Below are 9,263 nucleotides of genomic sequence, written 5' to 3' on the forward strand. Positions count from 1 at the left end.
TTTTTTTACCAAGAAGATGAATACTTCTTCACCAATAGGATCCAAGCCCTGCAACATCGATAGAAGTGTGTGGACCACATGGGGGCTTATTTTGAAAAATAAACCTCGTTTGGTAACATTCGATCCGAGTATCTTAATTCTTTATTGCCCACTGGGGTCTAAACATAGAGGGGACAAACAAGGACAGGCAAACGGATTAAGTCGATTACATCGACCCCAATGCGTAACTGGTACTTAATTTATCGACCCCGAAAGGATGAAAGGCAAAGTCGATGTCGGTGGAATTTGAACTCAGAAGGTAACGGCAGACGAAATACCTATTTCTTTACTACCCACAAGGAGATAAACACGGAGAGGACGAACAAGGACAGTCAAACGGATTAAGTCGATTATATCGACCCCAGTGCGTAACTGGTACTTATTTAGTCGACCCCGAAAGGATGAAAAGGAAATTCGACCTCGGCGGAATTTGAACTCAGAACGTAACGGCAGGCGAAATACCGCTAAGCATTTCGCCCGGCGTGCTAACGCTTCAGCCAGCTCGCCGCCTTGGTCAGCCCATGAACCTTTCAACCGACTCTCGTATTTATGCCAATGGATTTGCTATCACAGTTTACTCTTCTTTATAATTGGTTGTTAGGTGAAAGACGAGAAAACAAACAATGAAATAAAGCGTATTCGAGTATTTTATTACATGGATTTAAAATGCCAAAAAGAACTACAGAAACTACTTCATTTTCAGCCAAACTTTTGGGCAGAAAACTGTCAACAAAACCGTCAACAAACCACATTTATTCCAAAAGTTTTAGCGAGGATACGAGACGTTTGAAGAAAGTGGTGGATGATCTACTACGATTAACAATAATTAATTAAGAGTCATTAGTGAACAGACTCACTCACAGCAACTCCAGAAATTACAGAAGTAAACGTTCACTTAATGTTTGATATTTGCATCATTTTGAATCGTAGAAAGCGCTCGACAAATGGGTGCCGCGCAATATCTATCTATCTATCTATCTATCTATCTATCTATCTATCTATCTATCTATCTATCTATCTATCTATCTATCTATCTATCTATCTATCTATCTAGCTAGCTAGCTAGCTAGCTCTCTATCTAGCTCTCTATCTATCTATCTATCCATCTATCTATCTATCTATCTATCTATCTATCTATCTATCTATCTATCTATCTATCTATCTATCTATCTATCTATCTATCTATCTCTGTCTGTCTGTCTCTCTCTCTCTCTTTCTATATATATATATATGTGTGTGTATGCATGTATATATATATAAAATTATACATACACACATACATATACAAATACATGTACGTGTGTGTGTGTGTGTGTGAACGAATGTTTATACGTGTCTGTGCATGTATATGCGTGTGTGAATGTGTATGCGTGCTTCTTCGTTTCATAAATATTTCAATGTTTTTTCCTTGAACTATTTCCTCCGTGCCATAGGTAAATGATTTTTTTTGCTTTTTTAAAGGTGTGTGCGGGGTGAGAGAGAGATAGAGATAGAGAGACAGACAGAGAAAGAATGTGTATATGTATTAGGGGAAGGGAGAGAAGGAGAGAAAGAAAGCGTGTGTATGCGAATGTGTGTATGGGCGTTTGTGCATGTAGAGACAGAAAGGAACAGATACAAGGTAAAGTGATCGCGTGTAGGGTGGGGGGAAGGGAGGGGAAGAGGAAGGGGGATATTGAGGGGTAAAGGGTGGAGGAGAGGGGCAGAGCGAGAGTGGGGAGAGAGAGGGAAAAAGAGAAAAGGAGAGGGGAAAGTTATAAAGGGAGAGTAAGAGTGAGAGAGAGAGACGAGAGAGAATAAAGAGAGAGATAGAGAGATAGAGAGAGAGAAATTCGTCTTCTTTCCATACTTCGTTTCGCTGTTTTTCTCTTGTTATCTCCGTCCCCGCCTTAGCGAAGGTGGAGGTATTGTTTTCAGTCGCGTTTGTTGTTTGTCCGTGGACCAGATATCTCAAGAACCACTGCATAGATTCCAATGAAACTTTCAGGGATGTTTGGCCTCGTGACTGACACGAACTGATTAAATTTTGGGATCGATCGGGTACCGGATAAGGATTTCGGATTATTTTTCCTATTTTTTAAAGATTAATTTCTGAGAGCAGTCGGGTTCCCTTTTAGCATTCTCATTTGTGAGAACAGTCGAGTTTATTTCATATATTCTCATTTTAATAATCATCTCCGGCCAATCGTGGAGCGGACGTTCGTGTTCCTTTGGAGGAGGTTTGCGCTCTCTGGGTGCTCTTGTTTATTTTGTAACTGTTGCTGTTTGGTTGTTGTTGTTGTTGTTGTTATTATCAGCTTTATTATTATTGCGTTCCGAGTTCTAATACCGTCGAGGTCGACTTCGCCTTTAATCCTTTTGGGGTCGATAAATTAAATACCATTGAAACACTGGGGTCGATATCATCGATTAGTTCCCTTCCACCAAATTTCAGGCCTTATGCCTATAGTAGAAAGGATTATTATTATTATTATTATTATTATTATTTTACATGTTTCGGTCACTGGACTACGGCCATGCTGGGGCACCAGCTTCAAGGCTTTAGTCGAGCGAATTGACTCCAGTATTTATATTCTAAAGTCTGGTACTTATTCGATCAATCTATTTTGCCGAACCAGTGAGTTACAGGGGCAAACACAATCACACACACTCATACATGCATATATATATATATATACGAGTATATATATATATATTATATACGTGAAAGCGCGTATATATATATATATATACTTAGTGGTTAGGGCATTCGGCTCATGATCGTAAGGTCGTGAGTTCAATTCCCGACGACGCGTTGTGTGCTTGAGCAAGACATTTCATTTCACGTTGCTCCAGTCCACTCAGCTGGCAAAAATGAGTTGTATCTATATTTCGAAGAGTCAGCTTTCTCACATTCTGTGTTACGCCGAATCTCTCTGAGAATTATCTTAGAGTGGTTGAGCACTCCACGGACACGTGTACGTTAATTTCACGAGCAATTGACGGAGCGCTCCTTGGGTGGAGGCGCAATGGCCCAGTGGTTAGGGCAGCGGACTCGCGGCCGTAGGATCACGGTTTCGATTCTCAGACCGGGCGTTGTGAGTGTTTAATGAGCGAAAGCACCCACAAAGTTCCACCAGACAAGGGGTGGTAGCGGACCCTGCTGTACTCTTTCACCACAACTTTCTCTCACTCTTTCTTTCTGTTTCTGTTGTACCTGTATCTCAAAGGGCCAGCCTTGTCACACTCCGTATCACGCTGAATTCCCCCGAGAACTACTTTAACGGTACTCGTGTCTGTGGAGTGCTCAGCCACTTGCACGTTAATTTCAGGAGCAGGCTGTTCCGTTGATCGGATCAACTGGAACCTTCGTCGTCGTAACCGACGGAGTGTCACGGTGTATACGACGGGCTTCTTTCAGTTTCCGTGTATCAACGCTGCATGTATGGTTCGAACAACCCTGTGCTATAGTATAAGACATCTGCCCCAGGTCGTACGGTGTAGGACTAAACCCGAAACCATATGGTTAGGAGTTAAGCTTCTTACCTTATATCCACACATGTGCCTGTGTATACTTCTTTCTTAGAAAATGAGAGTGCGGTGGTTGCTATTTCTAATAGATCAAGCGAGCCCCATGTTGTACATCATGTTGTTGTTGTTATTGTCTCTGTGTAGCCCTAGTTAAACGAACCAATGATCAAAATTTCTTGCCAACTAAATTTCTTCCACTGATGTCTTACTAAATCACAAAATGTATTCTATTTATTACTTAAAAACAAAACTAGGGGTTCAACGGGAGTGATAGATAACAACCTGATTATGTAACCCTACGCTCTTCAGAGATGGCTGTCACGGAATATGGTACACACACACACTCACACACACACACACATACACACATACACACACACACACGATAACTCCTATTTTGTATATGCCTGTCACGTGCTATGAACGTTAGTCTTTATCTACCCTCATACATTCATGACCCTATCTTTCCTTTCTACTGCCTTTGACTCGTTACAAGCCTTCCACGAATGATCTACTTCACTTTCTCTTCGACAATGGAACTTCTAACTACAAGAATCCCCTACCAAAGATCTACATCCATTGCAGACGGAACAGTCCGCTACTATATGGAGTGCTTCTCTTCGTCCGCTGAGAAACGCACCATATGCGCATCTATTCTGGAAACCGCCGTGAGAGATTATATGCACATCTTTTTACTCCCTTATTTCTGGCATGCACTCTGTTCTAGCAACCCCGTTATAAGGGCGCTGCAGTTATGCTTGAATATATAAACTCCATGCTCTAAACTGATATCAATTGTTTGCTTGTTCTTTCTTTCATTCTACTGTACATGTATACATGTATATATGTATTTATATGTATGTATGTATGTATATATATATATATATAAAGAGATAGAGAGAAAGAGAGAATGTGTAAAATATATTTGCCAACATAAACTGGCAGTCCTGATTAGGACGATGTTACTACATTTTTTTTAGCCCCCAGGAAAAATATTCCCCCCCCCTCTCTCTCTCTCTTTATGACGAGGCCTATGGTTCTTTTAACATATAAGTATTATATTTTTTTAAATGCCTACAACCCTAGTATGTTGACAAGTATAGGCAATGGAAATTAGTTTCACCTTTGACCATAGGCTGAAACAGCTGTAAGAAGTAATTTCTGGATTTCAATAATTCATAATATGACTTTTAAAATCTGTATTTGTATTATTATCTTAACTATTGATTTATATAATACTAGCAGTATCGCCCGGCGGTGCCCGGGTTTGTAAGGGAAATAACTATATAAGCATTTTTAGAAAGTTATAGCCAAAAAATAGCAAAAAAATGCATTAAAAATGGAAAAAAAATGATGGTAAATTTTTTTTAAATCGTTGACTCATCGTAGACATGACATTTTTAGAGAGTTACATCCCTTAGCGAAAAAAATGCATTAAAATGGAAAAAATGATGGTAAATTATTTTTTAAATCGTAGACTCATCGTAGACGCGCGCTAATACCCAGAAGGGCTCGATATGAATCACGACTATAAGATACCCGGTTTTGGTTACACTGCACTGCAAAATGTGGGAGTAGTTAGGAATCCAAATCGTAGGAGACAGACACACAACTTTTTTGTAGAGAGATGAAAGAGAGAGGGAGAAGTGTGATATGCTCTATAAAACGTTGTTGTAGCTATGAAGAAAACATGTTCTGATGGACATCACAACGTGAAAACACGTGTTTGATTGTCCCAGAAGGCAAAAGCAATTTTTCATTCACTACTTCTGTATAACTGGCAGTTCATCGTTTAAGACAACGAGGGTTCCAGTTGATCTGATCAACGGAACAGCCTGCTCGTGTAATTAACGTACCAGTGGTTGAGTACTCCAGAGGCTTGCGTACTCTTAGCGTAGTTCTCAGAGAGATTCAGCGTGACACAGAATGTGACAAGGCTGGCTCTTTGAACTACAGATGCGACTCATTTCTGCCTGCTGTGTGAACTGGAGCAACGTTAAATCAAGTATTTTCCTCTAGGACACAACAACGCGCCGCCGAGATTCGAACTCACGATTTTACCATCGTGAGTCCAATACCTCTAACCACTAAGCCACGTGCCTTCAATCTGTATATATTTCTTTACTACCCACAAGGGGCTAAACACAGAGGGGACAAACAAGAACAGACAAAGGTATTAAGTCGATTATATCGACCCCAGTGCGTAACTGGTACTTAATTTATCGACCCCGAAAGGATGAAAGGCAAAGTCGACCTCGGCGGAATTTGAACTCACGACATAACGACAGACGAAATACGGCTACGCATTTCGCCCGGCGTGCTAACGTTTCTGCCAGCTCGCCGCCTTCAATCTGTATAGATATGCGACATTGCCTTTCCTGAACACTATATGGAATCGGGGTGGGTGGAGTGGCAGAGAAGGGGAAAATCCTAGACCACGTGATGCTGTGCTTTGCTATCATATTCTTATTGTATTGTTAGTGTTCTTATGGTTGAGTCGAGTTTTTATGTTGTTGCGTTGTGGTGCACCTTCTTTTATGTTGTGTTTTGAATTTGTTGTGATGTTGTTTTGTATTGTGTATGTAGTGTTGTTTTTGTTAACATTTTTCGGATGTATTGTATCATGTTTTAATGTTGCTTTATTGTCAGATTGTCGTTGTACTTATGTGCCCCGTTGTGTTTTGTTGTATTGTTGTTGTAATTGTTGTTGATGCTGTTGTTGTTGTTGTTGCTCTGGCTGTTAATGCTGCTAATGCTGCTGCTGCTATTTTTGTTGTTGTTGCTGTTGCGAGTTAATTTGTCCATTTTGAAAACTGTAGGAACTGTGACATTTGCAATGTCCATTTGAATGTTTTCACCAGGATTTCCTTATCCATTGTTTTTACTTTGCATAAAATGAGAGCAAGAGTGGGAGGGTAAGAGAGAGGTGAAGGAGAAGGAGATAAAAAGAGAGAGAGAAAGAGAGATTGAGAGATGAGGCGGTAGGAGGTGATAATGGCAGTTGGAAAGAAATGGGGAAGAGAACCAGAGTGGGGAAAGAGATAGATGGCGCACGGGAAAGAGATAAAGTGTGAAAGGAGAGAAGGAGAGCGTGTGCAAGAAGGTTAGGGTAAGAGATACACAGAGAGAGAGAGAGAGAGAGAGAGAGAGAGAGAGAGTAAGAAAGATATAAATCCGATAATGACAGTAAGCGAGAGTATGAGAGAGAGAGAGAGACTGAGAGAGAGAGAGAGACTGAGAGAGAGAGAGAGAGACTGAGAGAGAGAGAGAGACTGAGAGAGAGAGAGAGAGGTGTAGAGAGAAAGACAAAGAAAGAGAGAGAAGGAGATAAATGTTGAAATTGAGGGAGTGATAAAGACAGATAGAGCTGGCAAAAGATATCTGGAAGCCGTGACTGTGTATGTGTGACCGTGTGTGTATGGATGTGTGTGCATGTGCATGTGTACGTGTGAATGTATGCATGTATGTGCATGTGCATGTGTGCATGTGTGTGCACGCATGCGTGCGTGTGTAAGTGAATAGAATGGTGAAAATGAATGTTGACCAGCAAACCTGGTCTTGCCACAGCCGTACAATGGTCCAGTTGACATTTGCGCCATATTGTAGCATGTATATATCTTAATAAAGAACTGTTTACCTCTTAACACATCACTTGAGAAAGAGTCTCCTTATCTGGTCAACCAGCCGGCTGGAAATAACAGCCAAGACAACTCTAAAATACCAACAAACCGTCTAACCAGGAAATACATTACAGCAAGTGACGCTACCATTTTGGTGGTGAGGTCTTTAACGGAACGTCTGCTGGATCAAGGTTTCATCTACGGTTAAACAATAACACTAACAACAATATTACTTTATGTATGTATTGTATGTTTACGTATGTACATCTACGTTTCACTCTTGCCGCTGCTGCTACTGCTGCTGCTGCTGCTCTTGTCATTGTTGTTGATGTTGTTTCGGTAGTAATGATAATGGTAGTGGTGGTGGTGGTGGTGGTGGTGAAGGAGGAGACAGAGGAGGAGTGGATGAATTTTTTTTTTTGGCGTTCTTGTTTTGTTGTCTGGTTTTGTGATTCATTTCTGAATCTCACAATTGTCATTTTTCTATCAACCACCATTTCGCAATTCTCCCCGCCGCCCGTATGCCCTCTTCCTCCTCGTCCTCCTCCTTCTCCTCGTCCTCCTCCTCGTCCTCCTCCTCCTCCTCCTCCTCTTCCTCGTCATCATCATCATCACCAACACCACCACAATCACAATCATAGTAACCACTATCACTGTAAACATCATCACAATCAACATCACAACCACCACCATCATCATCATCATCATCATCACAATCATCATCATCATCACACCGCTCTTACAATAAGAAAAGTTGCTTTCAGTTATTGATTTCTGCAGACCAAATAGCTTCAACACATATACATAAACAAACACACATACAGACACACTTACACAGACACACTTTCAAAGGTACGTACACAAGCAGACATATATATATACAAATACACATATACATACATACATTCGTCAAAAGATACATAACGTACATAAACACGCGCACAGATACGTATACGCACTCATACACATGCGTATAAATGTACACAGACATATTGATAAATAGAAAGATAGATAGAGAGAGAGAGAGAGAGAGAGAGAGAGAGAGAACGATAGATAGATGATAGATAGATACACAGCCGGGCCAACGGATCTCTCTCTTTCTCTCTCCTCCTCTCTGGAAATATATATATATATATATATATATATATATATATATATATATATGCATATATACATACATATATATACATATATATATATACATATATATATATATGTATGTATTATATATAATATATATATATTACATATATATATATATATATATATATATATATATATATATATATATATATATATATATATATATATAATATATGTGTGTGTGTGTGTATATATATATATATGTACATACATACGCATATGCACAATTACATATAGAAATGTGTTTATGCGAATGTATGTATAGCCCTACAAGCACGCTTGAATTTAAAACGCAAAGAAAAAATTATCATATAATAGATGCTATTCATATATATTCGCGCAACATATCACTGTACAGGTATAGATAAATAGATATACATAAACACATTACATATATTTACATACATATACATTTGAATATATATATATATATATATAAACATTGATATATGTGTGTGTTTGTGTGTGTATTTATGTATACATACATTCATACACACACACACACACACACACACAACATATATATATATATATATATATATATATATTAATATAATATATATAATACGCGCGCGTACATACTAACACACGTACTGAAGCATGTATGCATATAGATAGATATAGGTTATAGGTGCAGGTTAAGATTAAAATGATAATGGAAATATTTTTTCAATAACGAATGCTTTACTAAGGTGTCAAAATATTTCCCCAATATCGTGGAAATAATTTTCTTGTTCTTTTTTTTCAATTAATTTCCAAATTTCTTTACGTTTTTCGTAATTATTATTATCATTATCATTATCATTATCATCACGACGACGACCACCACGACCACCACCACCACCACCATCATCATAATCATCATCATCATCATTATTATTATTATTATTATATTATTATTATTATTATTATTATTATTATTATTATTATTTGTATTGTATAATGATACAT

At 38.8% G+C, this 9,263-nt stretch overlaps 1 long non-coding RNA gene across 1 annotated transcript in view; it reads right to left on the reverse strand.

The window, feature by feature from the left end:
• The window catches only part of LOC118761734, a 25,073-nt gene extending 16,163 nt beyond the window's left edge, over positions 1-8,910 (reverse strand). The window contains exons 1-2 of the long non-coding RNA XR_004997601.1: positions 8,899-8,910; positions 5,377-5,384 (exon numbers count right to left, since the gene is read on the reverse strand). This is a non-coding gene — a long non-coding RNA (uncharacterized LOC118761734). The remainder of the gene's footprint in view (positions 1-5,376; positions 5,385-8,898) is intronic.
• Positions 8,911-9,263: the final 353 nt, after the last annotated feature.

This window comes from Octopus sinensis, unplaced genomic scaffold (genome assembly GCF_006345805.1).
Source record: "Octopus sinensis unplaced genomic scaffold, ASM634580v1 Contig16896, whole genome shotgun sequence".
NCBI classification, from domain to species: domain Eukaryota; kingdom Metazoa; phylum Mollusca; class Cephalopoda; order Octopoda; family Octopodidae; genus Octopus; species Octopus sinensis.